The 19,764-nt window shown below is 36.7% G+C and overlaps 1 long non-coding RNA gene across 1 annotated transcript in view; it reads left to right on the top strand.

Moving 5' to 3' along the window:
* The window catches only part of LOC122728424, a 66,483-nt gene that overhangs the window by 1,122 nt on the left and 45,597 nt on the right, over positions 1-19,764 (top strand). The gene's annotated exons all lie outside the window — the stretch shown is intronic.

The raw sequence follows: 19,764 nt of genomic DNA, 5'->3' as shown, positions 1-19,764 counted from the left end.
AGAGTGATTTTTACGTTAACCATTAGAATTGACTTAAAATATAAGTAGGGGGGCAGCTAGGAGGCACAGTGGATAGAGCACCGGCCCTGGACTCAGGAATACCTGAGTTCAAATCCGACCTCAGACACTTGACACTTACTAGCTGTGTGACCCTGGGCAAGTCACTTAACCCCAATTGCCTCACACACACACACACACACACACACACACACACACACACAATTTTATGAGTGTCCAGGAATGAGCATAGTATAATATAATAAACACTGGATTTCAAGTCAGTTGAACTGAGTTCAACATTTTGTCTCTGCTGCTTTACTACCTCTGTGACCTTGGACAAGTTACTTCTCAGTATCTCAGTTTTCCCATCTGTAAAATGAGGAGGTTGCAATAAATAAAGAATTTTCTAGTTCTAAATCCTATGATCCTACATGATTTGGAAAGTCGAAACTTGAAATAAAAACCACAGCTTTGAGTCATAGCTCTTCTATGGATAAGTTATTTGACCTCTCTGAGCTTGTTTCCTTATCTATAAATGGAGATGATAGTACTTATCCTCCCTCCCTCATGGAGGTACTTTCCCTTTCCCTTTCCCTTTCCTTGCATCTTCAGCACTTAGCTGTGCCTGCCTAATGCGTTGTAAGCACATAATAAATGCTTGTTGACTGACTGGCTGGCAGACTAAGGGATGAATAGAGGTGGCTGGGTGCTGTAGTGGATAAGAGTGCAAGACCCGGACCAAGGGAAAGCTGAGTTCAAATGTATGTGACCCTGAGCAAGTCACTTAAGCGCTCTTTGCCCCAGCTTCTTCATCTTTAAAATAAGGGTAGCAAAAGGACCTAACTCCCAGGCTTGTTGTGAGGATCAAATGATTTAACATATATCAACACTGCATATGTTTTTATAAATGCTGTTTAAAATACTAGCTATAATGATTATTAACAAGAATAATAATTATGTGTGTTATTTATATAACCGTTTGAGGTTTGCAAATATTACCTCATTTAATTCTCACAACTCTGGAAGGCAGGTGCTATTATTATTCCTATTTTACAGATAAGGAAACTGAGGCAGACAGCAGTTAAGTGACTTGCTCTTGGTCATATAGTTAGATTCTTCAGCTAGATTTAAACTCATATCTGGCTGACTCCATGTCCATCTATCTACTATGCTGTGTAGCACAGTGAATAGATAGTACTTTAATTCTGAGGAAACCACATTATAAAATATAATCCAGTACATAAGTGTAAGCTAAAAGTAGTGGTATATTGAAAAAATTAGTGATTGCACAGGTCACATTCAGAACAGCTTTGCACATTCTGCTCCACTAAAATTAATTGAAAATAGTTTTTAATTACACTTAGCATTTGTGGGTTGAGGTTTATTTTTTTTTTAATGTATGAGGTATTTTATTTTTTCTGTTACATGTAAAGATAGTTCTCAACTTTTGTTTATACATGCTTTACAATTTCAGATTTTTCTCCCTCCCTCCCCTCCCTCCCCCCTCCCCTAGACAGCAGGTAATCTGATATAGGTTATATCTATATATCTCTATACATATAGATATAGATATATACACATACACACATATATATATATATACGAGGTTTATCTTAAAACAACATCGATGATTCCTTAAAATGAAAGATTATAAAGCTGATTTTCATCCTGTGGATGTAATTATTTAACAAGTAAATAAGTAGAAAATACATTTTGTAATCAACTTAAGAAGAATTTTAAAATAATTCTGAAACCTCTCTATCCAACTGCAAAACACTTATGGGTTTTCTTTTCAAATCGTTCCAATTAAGAAAAGTCTAAAGTTGACTAACTGGAGTTCTCCCAAAGTATCTTCCACATAATCTATGTGAAATCTTCTTTACTCCTGCATTCTGGATAAAGTATAAATGTCTGTTGAATGGACCAAATAGAAGTGCCTGTATTTCAAAGTTGCTCAGAATGTTTCTCTGTTGTTTTTTTTAACTGTTCAGTGATGCTGCCACCACCACTATACCTGGCCACCGGGAGAAACTAATTTCCATAACTATCCTGTATACAAAAAAAAACAACCTTTTTTTTCTTGGTTCATTTGAGACAATGTTGGAACATTTCAAAAGGAATTTTTAAGAGAAAACTAATGGAAAGCAAACAACATTCCCCTACTCCCTTATCCCACAAAACAAACAAAAAACGCTGAGGCAAAAAAAACCCTGAGTTTAAAAAATGCAGTTTTCTAATTCTAACATTTAACAAAAGATTATTTTAGCTACAGCTGATTATATGGTACCCAGTTCCCAGTCCCTTTCCTTAAAATCAAAATTTTCTAGATTGTATTATAATCTTTGCTAGAGAAATATACTTCCATTTCCATTCCAAGGTTATTTAGGATTAGCACATTTTCAGGCCTTCCAAAACTTGCTGTCATTTTCATTTCCAGATTTGACTTTCTAAGGGTCCTGGGCTAGGCTTTATTTTTTATTTGTACCTACCTTGGCTCTCTGAGCTTCTACCTGGTCCCTTGTACACTGAATAAAGCATTATTCATCTACTCCCAAAGTTCCATTTCTTTTGATTCTTTACCTCCACTTCAGACTATCCACTGACTTTACCAATAGACACTTTCAACCTATTCCTCAAGGTTTTCTGTGTTCCCAGGATCCTAAAAAAAAGTCTTATTCTTTTTTCCAAGCCCTAAACTGTTCATTTCCTCTTGATTCTCTTGTATTAGATGGCAAAATTTGAATCCATAAGCAGGTATACTTTGGGGCTAAATTGAACATAATAAAGACAAATGTCAATTTGGGCTCACATTTGGGTTCAAAAGATCAATTGCATAAAGATGTGTGTTGTGGGGGGCAGGCACCAAAACACTACAAATAATGTTGGACTTGGTTAATATATTTAGTTTTGCTGAATTATTTTTTTCTTATTTTTATTCTTTGTTAAAAGGAATGACTCTGGGAGGTAGGAGAATATATTGGGGAAATATATGTGGGGCAGCTAGGTGGCGCAGTGGATAGAGCACCGGCCCTGGAGTCAGGAGTACCTGAGTTCAAATCCGGCCTCAGACACTTAACACTTACTAGCTGTGTGACCCTGGGCAAGTCACTTAACCCCATTGCCCCACTAAAAAAAAAAAAAAAAGGAAATATATGCAATGTAAAAATGAAATATAGTTTGCATGTTTTTAAATACCAACTGTACAGGTACAAGATATCTAGCCATATCTTCCTTAGTATAGTTCATATTAAAAAATCAACATGGGATCTAACTGCACCCACAACATAGATATGTCGCTGTTTGTTTTTCTGTGACTTCTATTTAGAATGAGAGAAGTGAAAGTCCCACTGTTATTTTGCCTAGTTATACTACATGTGGAGTATTATGTTGAGCCCTGGGCATTATGTTGTGGGAAAGACATTAACAGGCTGGAGTATTCTGAGAAAGGGGGAGTTGAGATGTTGAGGAACATGAAAATCATGCCATATAAGATTGACTGAAGGATCTAGGACTGCTTCACCTGGAGAAGAGAGGATTGGGTGTGTGGGAGGAGGCCTGGTTATTATTGTCTTCAGCTATTTAAAGAGTTGTCATGTAAGAAATAAATTTGATTGATTCTGTTTGGCCCAAGAGGCCAGAAACTAGGACTAACACATGAAGTTATATGGAGGGCAGCTAGGTGGCGCAGTGGATAGAGCACCAGCCCTGGAGTCAGGAGTACCTGAGTTCAAATCCGGCCTCAGACATGTAACACTTACTAGCTGTGCAACCCTGGGCAAGTCACTTAACCCCAATTGCCTCACTAAAAAAAAAAAAAGTTATATGGAATTTCAATATAAAAAAGAATTTCCTAACAGAGTTGTCAAAAAATGGAATAGACTACAATAATAATAATAATAGCTAATGAATTATTTGTTACCAGAAGCCTTCAAATAAGAGGCTGAATGATCAATTATTTGTTGGAGATAATATAAAAGATATGCATGCTTCAAGTGGTGGTTGAACTAAATGACTTCTAAGATTTCTTCCAACCCTGATACTATAATTTTATATCTGTAATTAAAAATTTTTCCATTCTTTTCAGTTAGTTTAAACTTGAGTAGATTTTTGCAGAGAAAGTGCCAACTTGCATTGATACAGGGAGTTTCCTAACCTGGAACATAACTTGGGGGGGGGGGCAGGGCAGTGAGGGTTAAGTGACTTGCCTAAGGTCACACAGCTAGTAAATGTCAAGTGTCTGAGGCCGGATTTGAACTCAGGTACTCCTGAATCCAGGGCTGGTGCTCTGGTACCACCTAGATGCCCCCATGGGACATAACTTTTACTAATGAAATCACAAGTCTAGCGCCTATCCTTATTCCTACTAGATGAAAAACATAATTGAATGACTGAGTTTCTTTATCCTTCAATGTTGCTAACCCAGTTATTTTAGTTAGAAGCAGATGAAATAGCTCTGTAGTTATTCAAATATGGAAAAAATTGGTAATAATAAAAATACATGTACATATCAAGAAAATACAGCAAAATGCATTCACATGTGCCCTCTTCAATTCAGTCTACCAGTTCTCTCCTTACTCATAAACTAATTCAGTCCAATTCAGCAAACATTTTGAAGTATCTCCTATGGTGAAGGAACTGTATTTATTATTTTTTAATGAAATTATATATAACATCAACCCTCAATATTATAAATAAATCATAGAGGAAGGATGATGTGAGGTAGGTATAAGAAAGGATACAAATAACCTTGATATTAAGATAACATATGTAAGGTTCTTAGATTTAGAACTGAAAGGGACCTTAGAGATCCTCACTTTTCAGATGTAAAAAGAAGCCCATGGAAGTTAAGTGGCTTCCCCAATGTCACGTAGTTAGGAAATGAAAAAGCTGGGATTAGAACCTAGGCCCTCCAAATCCAAACAGTACTTTTCCCACTTCTTATCATACTGCCCCACTCATTCCTTTAAGAAATTTGAGAGAGGAGTGATCACTTTTTTTTTTTTTTTAGTGAGGCAATTGGGGTTAAGTGACTTGCCCAGGGTCACACAGCTAGTAAGTGTTAAGTGTCTGAGGCCGGATTTGAACTCAGGTACTCCTGAGTCCAAGGCCCGATGCTCTATACACTGCGCCACCTAGCTGCCCCGAGTGATCACTTCTGATTGGGGAAATTAGAGAAACTTTCATTGAACAGGAAGCACTTGAGTTGAGCCTGAAAAGATGAGGTGGAACGTTCAAGAGGTAAACTTAAGGATCTAGGACTACTTTACCTGGAGAAGAGAGGATTGGGGGTGTGGGGACTTGCTTGCTTTCTCTATCCTAATCTCATCTCTTGCAAAACAGTTGTAGTGGTCAGTTGTGAGTTGTGGAAACCCTCATGTCTCTGAATGTTTCTTGTTGTTTTCATTTAACCTCTCTGGACCTCAATTTTCTTACGTGTAAAATAAATGTTGGACTAGCTGGCTCTAAGGTCTCTTCCAACCCTAAATCTTTGGAGAAATGCTAGATCTGACATACATTTTTTCCTTTTGGCAAGGTGTTTAGGACTAGAGGGAGGATGTGGTAATTATTTAATTCTATAATTCTATTGCTACTGTTGGGGAGGAGCTGAAATAGCAGGACCATGGACAAGGTTATGAGGCAATAGCCCTGGTGTGAAAAGATCCTTCACCCTCTCACAGCTCTCTTTAAGATCAGGCTTCAAAATGTTGTAAACTTTAAAGCATATGTAATATTCTAGGCTGTTCTCTCAACTGAACGCCCCTGTTAGAGATTCCCTTGTCTAGATTAAGTTCTTGTAAAACTTGACTCTTTATAAAACAAGAGAATATAGGAATACACTTCAAAGAAAACAGTGATGACCTCTTTTAGGCAGGTTTCTGTGATGAAAAAAAGCATTGAAAGTTCTAATATAAATGGAGCTATTATTTTCTCCATGTCTCCCAGACATGTCTGAACAGATTGACCTCATTCAAACTTTCCCTATAGCAAAGAAGGTGCTTAAGTATTGGATTTCAAGGAACTTTCTTGGAAAATACAATACAAATAGAGAGCTAAGAAATCGATAGGATAAGTAATTAGGCTGGAGTAAATTCTAATGATAAATAATCAACAAAGCAAATACTTAAGCAAAGTAATAGCTGTCAAATTTGAAAGCAATACTTGCTTTGAATAGTAAGGAAGTCACCAGAAGACATTTTTTCCCCTAACATGAGTATTCCTTCCTTACTCCCTTATTGTTTTTTTTTTTTTTAAATAATTATCTTTTAGTTGTGAGGAGAAAATGAAGTTAGGGGAAGAGGGGGGAACCAGAAAAGGAGACAACCATCAAAGAGAACTTGTAATGGTAGCAGTCCATGTTTATTTTTAAATAGAGGTTTCATAACATTTTTTAAAAATTTCAGTTCAATTAAAAAATTTTAGGTGATGTAACTCCTCACACTTTCACAGTCACATATGACTTCACTACAGTGTAGCATAATGTATAGGCTACTGGTTTCCACTCCCATCTTGCCTCAGGCACTTTTGGGCTGTGAAATCATAGCTAAGTAACTTAACCTCTCAGAGCCTCAGTTTTCTCATCTTAGAGGTTTTGGTGAACTCTTAAGGTGTATTCCAACTCTAAACCTGTGATCCTTTGTACTTGCTAAAAAAAACCCAAACACACAAAACACCATAGTTTTATTTCTGCTTTGACCTTATTTTGTTTTGTTTTTGCTGCTGAGAGGAAGTTAAGATGTCACTGGCATCCTTCAAGACTCAGCTCAAATTCCATCTCCTGCAATAGGTCTTTTCTTATCACCCCACTTCAAGTGCCCTTCTTCTAAGATTACCTCCCATTTACAATGTATTATATATCTTCTATGTATGTTTGCATATCATGTCCCCCATTAGAATGTGAGGTGCCTTAAGGGAGTATTTTTTTAATTTTATATCCCCAGGAGTTAGCACAATTTTTGTTGATGATGATATTGGTAATGGTTATATAACAAAGTAGAAAGCTGACATAGGTAAAGCAACTATTTAAATGTTACATTTTAAAGCCAAGAAATATAGGGTAGAAAGTGTGGGGGGAGTAGTGCCACCCCTCCCCCAAAAGAATTCCAGTAATTAGAGCCATCTTGGAATGTTTCTGAAGTCTCCTCCTTGTGGCTGATTTTGCTTCCAGAATAAATATGGGAATCTACTTCCACTTTACTTTCGAACCCAAAAGCTCTAAAAATATTTTTCTATCTTCATTCCATTTGGAAACCTATTCAAAAGGAAAGTAGGATTCTCTATATCTGACTAGTGCTGCTGGTGAATGATTGAGCTGTAAGAATGAATTTTAGAAGCTAAATCAGCATATTTTAGCTAAACAATAACCAAGAAAGATAATGTAAAAGAAAAATGGAATCTGTTTAAAGTCTATATTTAGAGAGGAGAGAGGAGACAAAATTTTTAGGTGGTGCAGTGGGTAATAGTGTTAGGTTTGGAGGTGGGAAGACCAAAGTTCAAATTCTGCCACAAATACTTCCTAGATATGACCCTGGGCAAGTAACTTACCTCTCTTAATCTTAAATTCCTCATCTGTAAAATGAGAGTGAAAATATAGCATTAACTATATTGAGTTTTTGTGAGGCTCAAGTAAGATAACTTGTAAAGAGCTTTGCAAATTAAAAGCACTGTTTAAATCCTAGGCATTATTAAGTTAGGGATAGGAATTTGGATCTATGGTTTCATAGGGGTAGGTAGAGAAACTTCCCCCTACCATTGTAGACTGACTTTCTCTGGAATTTATAATCTTAGAAAATTCCCTATGACACTGAGAGCCTTAAGTGCTTTGGCCAGTATCTAAAGGCTAGAATGTCAGAGGTGGGAATTGAACCTAGGTCTTCCTGACTCTGACATTAGCTATCTTATACAAGATTCCATAATTTCTCTCTAAGTAAAAGATAAGATTAAGATTAACAAGAGATTACTATCTTTAAAGTGCTTTGTATTTGTAGAGACTATTCCAGGTATATATCTCACATTATACATATAGCAATTTTAGTAGCAAAGATATTTTCATGTCGCCAATTTACAGATGAAGAACTTGAGAAGAAGAAATGAGTATGCTAATGACAGGGAATCACATCTAGGATTCGCCAACCTAGTATCTGTTTCTTCTCCTTTACCTCACCCCCAAATATTAGGCAGAGTGCTCCAGGGTTTGTAACTCATGAAGAATGCATTCTACTATCTACTAAAAAGGGTTTGTGGCTAGATAATCCAATATAGTAAATAATGTGTCTAGAAGACTGATTTTTCTTGCTTTGGAATGCATTTGTGTATTTTTTACAGTAGATTTATCTCTAATTATATTTATCTGAAAACTGTAGATTCAAAATCAGTTGCCATTTGCTGAACTCAACACAACCAATTGAAAAGGGCACGCTATATAAAAATATCCTGACAGATAAATGTTGACCTAGGATTAAACATTTGCCATCAATAATTAACACTAGGCTGATCAAGAGTTTTCCATGTAGCCAACTCTTTTCTTTCTCTCTAAGATTAAATTGCCTAGTCCTCTTGATTTTAATTTTATGACGTCCTTCATATCTAATTCTCCACATTCACACTGTCACCACCTTCACCTGTTCCTACCCCAATTATCAAGTGTATATAAATGGAAAATTGTACAGCACATATTACCAGCCATGGCTGAAAGAATCCTCCAGACTCATAGCACCACCTTGTGGTTTAGACTCCCCTAGGAAGGAAACAAACAGGGTCTCCCTTGACTTTCCTCCCTCACCACTCTGGTGAGGTCAAATTTCCTAGGACTCTGTACATTCCTTCAGACTTAATTTCACCTTATGCTTTGGACTCCCCTCAGAAAGGACTTGAAATTCCTAGAAGGGAACTTGGTTCTAGACAAACAACCCAACATTGCAGTGATCACCACTTCCAGTGCATAATCCAAACAGGCATCCAGTCTTTTGATACCTATCTGAGAGTTTAGATTCTTCTTGGGGAAAAAAATGCACTTGGAAGATGCTAGACCGGCAAACCTTCTACATATCATCTGATGGGGGGAGGGGGCGGGGACAGGGCGTGATAAGAGAGACAAGTTTGTACTTTTGATTTCATCAGTGTTTGTAATTCCCAGTGAAGAGCCTTCTACTATTGCAGACTGGCAGTTATTTTTCCATTTCCAATCGTAGAGGGTTGTCTAGTACAGAGTCACAGAGCTCAAGTGTTCCTAACTCTAAGGCTAGTCCTCAATGCACCAAATTACACTGCATTATCATCTAAACGCCTACCTTAAATCATGGCTTTAATCCCTTGTAACCTTTCTAGCTTCAGGGTCCTTGTATACAATCCTCTTCTCTCCAATGAGGGTGGATTCTGGGATCAAAGATAATTTAGAAACTTCCTCCTCTCTGATAGAAAGTTAGATTCTGAAACTCTTGAACTTAGCAGTTACTAGAACCTCAGTCCCCAAGGAAGAGTCTTTAGCGGTCCTTTGGAAATTGAGGTTCAGGAACTCTCATCACTTAGATCATGTTTCCCTCTTTTAGAGTTGAGAGCATGTGTATCTTAGCTCCTGACTCTTTTTGGTCTCTGGGCAGGCACTCTCAATATTCTACTATTTCCCCAGTTATTACCTAGCTACCAGGACAAGAGGCTGCTGTCTCTACCACTTGCCAAATGGTTCCTTTTTCCATTGATGCTACATGGTGGAGATAATGTGGCTCCCACATTACTTGTTCAAAGGCAGGCATTAATGACTCAGTACAATTTAGCTTTACTGAAAAGCAAAAAGGCCTAATCTTAAGATGAAGAATCTTACAGAGTGTGACTGTTCCCACAAGAGTCCGTCCCCCTAGAACTGGAGTCAATCAAAATGTCATCCTGTTGGTCAGGAATTCCCTTGATCAATCTCTCTACATTATGTATAACCTACAAAGCAGTTAAAACAGTTTTATTAGTGCTGGATTAGTGCCATTGGTACTCCTGTATTTCTCAGGCTCCAATTAGCTCATAGAAGAGTATACTAAAGAATGTTTCATAAGAAAGAATTGGATTACTTCCAAGAGCCTCGTCTCTGGCCTCAGCTGGGAGGAAATCAGAAGGTAGAAGTGGATGACATGATACCATACAGATATAAGTAGTTCACATGTTCTCCACACTAGCATGCTATCTTTTGAACATGTAACATTATGCATTTGCAAGAGACAACTTCTTTGTTACATCTACACTGTGAGAGGAAACTGCTAGCTGCCCACAGTATAGATTTACTATACTCTTAGTCCCTGTCCATTCTCCTCCAATCCTGTACCATCCTCTTCTTGACCTGAGAAGCAGAGGTAAAGTATGATTGCCAGATACCCACTGAGTATCACTGGGTATTGTATGAAGTATTTCATGAATGATGAGGCAACATTTTATGACCAAGGGTAAAGTCTTAGGGGGAAAAAATTAAGCATGTGAAAGAGAAATTATGAGCTTGATCTTAATTCTTAAAAATATTACACTATGATGGCACTTGTACTCTATTAATCTGACATTACATAGTAAATATAGTTTATAATTTTCCTATGGATTTTATATTTTAAAAGCATCAGACCCTCTGAAATAGCTATATTGCCACTAGGTGGCAGTACTGTTCCATAGCCATATAAGGCAGGCCTCAACCTTATTAGAGACATTGCTAAGACCTTACAAATCTTTAACCATCAATTTTGCTACTTTTAACATAAAAAAGAACATTATAAAACTAAAGCATCTATACTAAAGAAAAATCAAACAAATACTGAAGCTTTCAGAACAATCTTTAATCAAACAAATCTATGATACCAGGTATTCCCCACCCCCAATTTGTAAACATCATTCCTAGTTTTTTCGATCTCCCCCCTCCCCATTTATCACTATTTTTATCCCTAGGAGAAACAGCCTAAGCTACCAATACTCACTTTTTGTTGAAAATCCTTCCTACTAGTAGTTTGTTCCTAACTCTTGAGTTTTGAGTTGCTGAGGGCTGAAGTGCCTTCATGGGTGCCCTAGTCAAAAGCCTTTTCTTTCACATCCATTCTTTACCTAAGCATATGCAAAGCAATAAAATAAACTACTTGGAAAAGAGAAAAAGACACTAACTCTGTGTCCAAACCCCTGATTCCTACTCCCTCTTACTCCCTCCTCTATTATGAGGAAAGATGCAGAACGTTCCACCCCTGTTAAGACATCCCTTTTTCCATCTCCCCAGCCCCATTGGCTTCCTCCACGCAAAGATTTTCATGCTACCTGAGAGTGGAGTAAATCAGTCCTTTGCCTTCTTTTATTTGTCTTAGATTCATAGGATCAGATAATTATCACTAGCCCATTTTTTTTTTTTTTTAGTGAGGCAATTGGGGTTAAGTGACTTGCCCAGGGTCACACTGCTAGTAAGTGTTAAGTGTCTGAGGCCAGATTTGAACTCAGATACTCCTGACTCCAGGGCCAGTGCTCTATCCACTGCGCCACCTAGCTGCCCCACAAGCCCATTTTTACAAATTAAGAAATTGAAGTCCAGTGGGGTCAAGTGACTTACCCAGGGTCACAAAGGGGCTTCTTTAGCTAGAAGGAGATCTAGTTTGATTTTCATTTTGACCTTGGAGCAAGTCATTAACCTTTGCCTGTTTTCTCAACTGTAAAATGGTGATAAGAGTTGTGAGGATCAAATGAGGTATTTGTCAAGTGCTTAATACAATTCCTGGCACTTTGCTATATAAATGCTAGCTGCTATTATAACTATTATTATTATTAGCTAAATTTACTGCTGAAAAAAGACTTACAATTCAAACTTACCAGAATTGAATGTTTGGAACCATGACCATAATTAGATTGTTTTCATTACAGTATCCTTTTCTGTTTTCCTCCCCTCCCCTCCCCTCCTGGGTGCCTTTTTTATATGAATTGGAAGGACATTAAACAGTCTTTGGGGGTCCACCTTTCCCCTGTAAATAACTGGAGCATGGGACTTCTAAACTCAAAGAGGTAAATGCAAGGAAGCCTCATAGTATTAGACTCTATGCTGCTTCCTAGAATCTCAGAATTTCAGAGTTGGAAGGACCCCCAGAGCCATCTTGTTTATTAACCCATAATTGACTAAAAATTCTGTCTACAACATTACCAAGAAAAGTTACCTAGTCTCCATTTAAAAACCCCCAGTGAGGGGGAGGGAACACATTAACCTACCTCCTGAGGCATGAGTTAAATATAACTATCTTCTAGACTAGGTAAATTCCTCGACTGATATTGTACACAACAAATTAAATGGAAGAAATATGACTGCTTTGCTTAAAAGATTATTTTAAATGAGAAAATATAGGGGGAAGCTAGGTGGTGCAGTCGATAAAGAACCTGCCCTGGATTCAGGAGGACCTGAGTTCAAATCAGACCTCAGACACTTGACACTTACTAGCTGTGTGACCCTGGGCAAGTCACTTAATCCTCATTGCCCTGACAAAACAAACAACAAAACAAAACAAACAAGATGAGAGAATATAAGAGCTAAGAGACACTTTAGAAGTGATGACTGTATAATGTATATTTGAAAAAGAAAATATTAAAATAGATTCTGATCAATGGTATCACATTAGACATTTTCATTGCTTTTAGTTTTACATAAATAGTTTGTTCCCATTCTCCAAGTTACCTATCCTCTCAATGTGCTTCTCCTAGTAAAAACTGAAGGAGGCCAGGTGGCTTGTTAATATTTTTATGGTATTCATAAATCAATTTAAAATATATTTTTTGCTTCTTAGTAATTTTCTAACACCTACTAGAAGGCATTGGATGGAGACAGTTTATCCAGATTTGGATATAATGTTTAAGAAAAACAAGCCAAGCCAAGCCTATTTAAAGGAAGGATAAATTGGGTGAGGGATGAGGGGAAAGGGGGTAGATTGCCTTTATTCAAAAGCAGATGATGCTGGTATGAAGCAGTTAAATATAAGAATATATAATTTGAGAAGCAATAAAAGTGACAAGACAGGGGTAGACCTGTAAAGAGCAATGCGTCCTACCAGCAGTGGACATAACTATATAACAAGAAACAAGATGTCATCAAATGACGAGGACTTCTAATAATACATAGTGGCTTGTTTAAACTATAGTATCTTCTTCAGATATTGAAGACAATTAGCCATTGTTCCACTAGAGGGTGTTCCTAAAGCCTAAGCCCAGTTTTAAGCTACTAAAAATCTTAAAACTGGGCTAAGAGTTTTGGGACATCTGATACTTATAGTGGGGTCTTGGGTTCCTAAAACTGATGACAGAAAAAAATCTTCAGGACTGGCATCAATACTCTTGGTCTAGATATACATCTTTAGAATTATGCTGTAGTGTTAACTATAGGTAGCATGAGTAACTAACCATACCTTTCCTTCAAGAATTATTGATCTCTGTGGGCCAAGGAGTATTGACAATCTTTGGTTTTATATATATTCAGTTCTATTTACCTCAAGAGGTATTTTCAGGATTAACAGGTTATAAAACATTTTCAGATCCATTTTTAGATTGACATTTTTAAAAAGTACCTTGGAAATGTAATAGTAACAATAATAAAAAGCCTTAGAATAGTTTCTTGCACTGAGCACTTATAAGACTATCACTCTTAAAGTTCAGCATTTAAGATTATTTCTTCATATTTTACATCAAATCTTGAACTTTAGTATTCTGCCTGTTTGTTAAAAGAGGTAACTTCTGAGTACAAGAGTACATTTTCCTTCCTTTATATAGTACTAATGACCTATTGACCATAGAGTCTATGCTTTGAATTGTTTTCCAGTAATAACAGTACATTCATCCTCTTTTAGCTTTCTTATATGCAAAATAAGGGGTTTAAATATTTTGATACCTATACTCTTTCAGCTCTGTAACTCTAGCCTGTCTTGTCTTGTTCTCCCCTAGTCTAGCCATCATTTTTCCTGGTTTTCTTTGTTCCTAACCAAAAGAGCACAGATTCTGGCAAGTGAATAAACCAAAGCAAATAAATTGACACAGATTTAAAATCAAAGTTGGCTTCTGTTAATTTTCTAGAAATAAGTTCTCCTAATGTTTTCATGCTTTGCTTATTTTTAGGTGCCTGCCATCTTCCTTTCTTTTTTGTTTTTGTGCTATGCTCATTTAACCACACCTCTTCTGCCACCCTTGGACTTTTATAGAGCCAAAAAACCTGTTTGGCAACTTTAGTACAAAGTGGTTTTTGTCTTCAAGTCACACCTTTCCCCTCCCCCCAGCCCATCTGTATATTACAATAAGGTCCACATATAATGACATACATTTAAAATTATTTACTCTTTTTCTACATTCTCCATGCATTTTGTTTTTTAGTTATTTCTTTAATCAACAGCATTTATTTTCTCTCCCCACCTTCCTTCCCCATTGAGGGGAAAAAAACCAACAACAACACAAAATCCTTGTAACCAGGATGCACAGTCAAGCAAAACAAATTCCCATATTGACCATGTCGAAAAATGTGTACATGCATTAATTTTCACTATTACTGATCCAAGTAATTTTTTTTCCCCATATTTACTGGGGAACGGTTGACTTTTAGATTAGTAGTTTATACTTCGTGGTGTGTTAATCCATTACATGCTGCAGCATTGGAAGGTAAAGTGGCCTCATCTATCAAGCCATAAATCGTATTTCTTAAGAGTCCTTTTGCAGAGGTTTTAAAATAAGTAGGTTAACAGTTTTAGTACAGCAAAAGTCATAATGACAGTTGTTACTGATAATTTTTCAGTAAATTGAATTCTCAGAATAAAAAGGAAATATATTTTTTCCTCTAATATCTCAAACATGCATATGGCATGCAAATATAAAGGCAACAAGGAAATTATTGTCAAGAAAGAGCAAAGAAAGCAATATGTGGGACTAAACTAAAAAGAGTGGAAAACAACAGCTAAAAGGAGGACACTTAATATTTAGAAAGAAAGAAAGGAAGGAAGGAAGGAAAAGTGAGCACAGGGGGTAAAAGTTGTAAGGGCAAGATTATACTACAAAAACGTAGGTTTATGAACTGAGTTGTGTTTTTTGTTCCCTTTAGAAGGAAGCCTCTCTTAGTGTTAAAGAATCTAGTTTGAAATAAGAGAAACCTAGGAAGTCACCTGAGTGCAATATGGATAGAGTTTACAGGCATATCTTAAGTAATCATGAACTTGTTTGTATTATTGTGTATGGGTGCACCTACTCGAGGAATAATTGTGTTTTCAACCATGTTTGTGCTTGAAAAAGAAAAAAAATCTAAAGAAGAGCCACAAATTTCAGAACCTCAAAATTGAAAGGTACCTCAGAAGCCAACTAATACAACCTAAAAACAACCAGAATCCTTTCCCCAACATCCCCAATGTGCGATCCAGCCTCGAGCTTGAAATATTTCACTTTAACTCTCATTGTTTAGAAGTGTTCCTAATGTTTAGACCTAAATCTGGATATCTGTAGTTTCCTATTTTCTTCCTTGGAGTTCCTATCCAATCCACTGAAGAAAAATCCTAATTACTCAAAATAGTTATTATGTCCTTCTCCCACGCCCCTTTTCTCCTCCAATCTAAAATGTCTAAACTCATGAAATTCAAATAATGTATCCTTTTTTGGAAAATGGGAGATTTCTCAATCTTTCTTGGAAAACACCAAACATAATTATTTCTATTTCAGACCTAAATAATAATTTTAGAACTGCTATATTTAATTACAACTTAATTACTTCAACTTTCATTCACTCCTATGAAAACTGAGAAGTAGGGCTTAAAGTGGACAAGACCTGATCCTCACAGAATTTTAGATAATTTTGGGGACTCAAAAGCAGAAAAAGAAAATGTTCCTACCCAATGTATTAGGACCCAGCAGACCTTTGGACTGCTTATTTACAACAAAGACAAAATTAAACTTTTAACACCTCTTGCTATATGTGGTCTAGATTCAATAAATTAAACCGTTAAAGTCAATGCAAAGATTACTATAGCCAGTGTTGCTAATAGAAGTTATTTTCAAAAGCAAATGATTAAAAAAAAGTCTTCATTTTATTCACTTTTTGTGAAATAGAAGCCAAAAAAGCTAACTTGATCTTTGGCCATATCAAGGGGAGATATTTTGCTCTCAGGTCACTAAACACTTCATGCCATTCATACACAGGCCCCATGCTATGATTGCCTTAGAAGCTGAAAAACAAAAAGTTCCTCACAGATAACAGAATTATTCATAGGAGCACTTTTTGTAGTAGCAAAAAAAAAACTTGAACCAAGGTAGGTGTTCATCAATTGAGGAGTTAAATGTTCCCTAATGACTATCATTGTACTAAAAGGAATGTCAAATATGAGGAATTCAAAGAAACATGGGAAGACTCTGAGGAATTCATAGAATGAAAAAAGAAACCAGAAAAAAACATAGGCAGGAAGACTACAAATTATGAAGGTAAAAAATGGCAGAAAGGCAGCCAGAGTGGGATTAATTGTATGGTATGAACATCAGCATGGCCATAGGACCAGAGAGAGTTATGTTAGAGAAGAAGGCATAGACAGTTCCATCAGTAGGACAATTCTTCTCATTCCTCTCTCTCTCTCCTGCTTTCCAGAGCATCTGCGAAGCTTAGGGTCAATAATGGAGCAAAAAAGGGAAGATGATGCATCAAGACCGTGGGAAAACCTATTTGAGAAAGAGTAATAAGAATCCCAAGATTTATTAAGAGTGCAGACCCTTGATAATGGGTGAATCTTGGTTAAGGTCATCGTTTAGTTTATGGATCCCAGTTATCTTCAGACTCTACAACTTGCCTATTGATCACAAGAATTGGTATGAAGTTATCACTTGTGCTGTGGAATGAGGTCATATTTTTTTCTCCCGCCTATTACATGGTCATTAGGTAAGAGGGGAGAGTAAAAAATAGCCTTCTTTTGTTAATGACTTCCAAGAATATTAGTTCCTTTTAATACAAATAAATGTAACTCAGTCATTAATCCCTTGACCTTTCTATCTCAGCAATTCATAGGGATCTCGCTGGGATCTTATTACTGTGTTTTATTGACTTTCTAATTCATGTAATAAAGATATATTAAACTGTAATAATTATAAGTTACATTTATATAGCATCTACTGTGTACCAGGCACTGTGCTAAGTGCTTTATAGATATTTCATTTGATCTTCACAACAACCCTGGGAGGTAGGTGTTATTATTATTCCCTTTTTATACTTGAGAAAACTGAGGCCAGTGAAAGTTAAGTGACTTGTTCAAGGACACACAGTAGGTATCTGAGGCTGGATATGAAGTCAGGTCTTCACGACTCCAGGCTGCTTACTTTATTCACCATGTCATGTGATATACATATTTCCTTATGAGTTACAGAGTAGAGAAGATAAAATAGTTGTATCCCTCTTTCATTTTCTGTCATTACCTCTGAGAATAAGTTAAACTCAAGACATATAACATCTCTTCACATACTAACTATATATATTATATATACACATATATATATATGTGTATATATATATATATATATATTAGTTAGTAAGGTCTGACATTCTTGCATTAGACTGAACATGTACAATTCTTTTAAAATTTCGCATTGCAGGTGGGGGGGAGGTGCAGCTAGGTGGCGCAGTGGATAAAGCACTGGCCCTGAGTCAGGAGTACCTGAGTTCAAATTCGGGCCTCAGACACTTCACACTTCTAGCTGTGTGACCCTGGGCAAGTCACTTAGCCCCAATTGCCTCACCCTCCCCCCCCCAAAAAAAAAGAGAGACACCAAAATTTCTCATGGTCCAATTTTCCAAACCTTTAATTAGTTCTGCTTTTGTCTGAACTGTTTCTAGCTTGTTCTTCTTTAAAGCATGGTACTTAAAATTAGATGTAGTTCGTTCAAACAGAAACCTGCCTAATGCCAACTGAAACAAAATAATTACTTCTCCTGATTCTTTTGAATTTCTATCTTAATGTAATCTATAAGACGTTTTGTTTTTGCTGACAAAAGAACTAATATAATCTCATACTACCTAAAAAAACTGGGTCACATTTAGCCTTGAATCATAATGAATCTGTGGTTACTTTAGGATTTCCATATTCAATATTTGTATGTGAGACTTGAGTTGGCAGAATCTCCTTCAAAAACAGATTAACATGTTCATTTGTGTTGGGCATGGGTTCAATGGCCAACTCTGTTACTACTTGTGTGACTTTAGACCAATTAATTCACTTGTGGGCCTCAGTTTCATCATTAGTAAAATGAAGTATCTGGACCAGAGGAACTCTACATCTGGTGATCCACACCTTCAATGATTCAGATGAATCTTATAATGATAATGCCACTTCTTCCATGATCCCTTACAGTCCTTTAGTCAGTAATTGTCATCCCTCTCCTGTAGAGCTCTAAATGTTTTCCTTTCATTAAAATGAAATCAGCATTACTGTAAATTCCATCCATTTATTCTAGTTTTCTCTTCTGAAACCTTAAAACATGTCTAATCCCTCTTGCATATGACAAATCTTCAAATAACAGATGATTGTTATAATCTTTCATATTCACTCATCAGATCAAACATCACCAGTTCATTCAACTGATCCTTACGGCCAGGTTTCCAATACCCTAACCATTTCATTTGGCCTCTTTTGGTGCTCTCCCGGTTATTAAGTACTTAGAGAAATAGATCTGAGTCTGCAAAAAGGTGATAATTATGCCCATGGGAGCTAATGAAGTCCTTGAGAAAGTTCAGAGAAAATAAGAGTAGGATGGAGCTTTGGGGTAAACCCATGTAAGGGGCAGGATATACATAATAATCTAGTAAAAGACACTGAGAATAAGCAGTCAGATAGATAGGAAGAATACCAAGAGAAACCATGTCATGAAAATACTAAGAGAAGGAATGGTGAACAGTGTTAAATGATGCAGAGAGATTTTTTTTTTTTTGAGATATTTGATGCAGAGAGATTAAGACAGATAATGACTCCGGAAAGGGAATGATTTAGGAATTAAAAGATGATTGGTAACTTTGGAGGTTTTAATTATGAAGAAGTTGGAAGCCATGTTCTAAGTAGGTAAGAGGAGAAAAGGTAAAGGCAGCAAGTTTAGACAGTTTTTTCTAATAGTTTGGCTGTGAAAGAAAGGAAAAATATAGGATAACTTGAGGCGATGGTTTTACTCAAGGATGTGGGATTTTTGATTGTGTCAACGGGGAAGGATTCCAGTGGATAAGGACAAATTGAAGTTGGAGGGGGGGGGGGGGGAGAAGCAGAAGAGAAGAGTAAGGGGACATTGTGCCAGAGGAAATAAAAGGGGATGAAATACAAGGGGGCCTTTGTGGAGGTAAGGGTGTGAGTGCTGCCTCATCAGAAATTTGAGTAAAATGAAAAATGGAGGATGACATCCAAAGGTTTTAAATTGTACTGAGTAATAGGAAAGAGGGAACTCACAAGCAATGGCCTTTATTTTCTCAGTAATAATTGAGATTAGATTCTGTGATGGCAGTTTGGGGTGAAGAGATAATATGGAAAGCTTCAGGGGGTGTTTGTAAGAGCTTTTGTGGGGAATGGGATAAAGAATGAATTTTGGAATAAAAAGATCACCTTGCTACACTGAGGACTCAGTTAAGATTGGATAGCAGAATAGGATCCGAGAAGGGGCATAGTGGAAATAAATCAGGTTTGAGGTTTGGCAAGGTTAAAGACAACCTCGAGGAGACAAGGGAGTTGGAAGAAAAAGAATGGCCAGGGTGTCTGATTAAACATTAACGTTTATATTTAAATTCTCTAATATAAGGGCAAG

This window comes from Dromiciops gliroides, chromosome 5 (genome assembly GCF_019393635.1).
Source record: "Dromiciops gliroides isolate mDroGli1 chromosome 5, mDroGli1.pri, whole genome shotgun sequence".
In the NCBI taxonomy this organism is placed as follows: domain Eukaryota; kingdom Metazoa; phylum Chordata; class Mammalia; order Microbiotheria; family Microbiotheriidae; genus Dromiciops; species Dromiciops gliroides.
The sequence above is the reverse complement of the archived record's forward strand: the minus strand, read 5'-3'. Positions and strand labels throughout refer to the sequence as shown.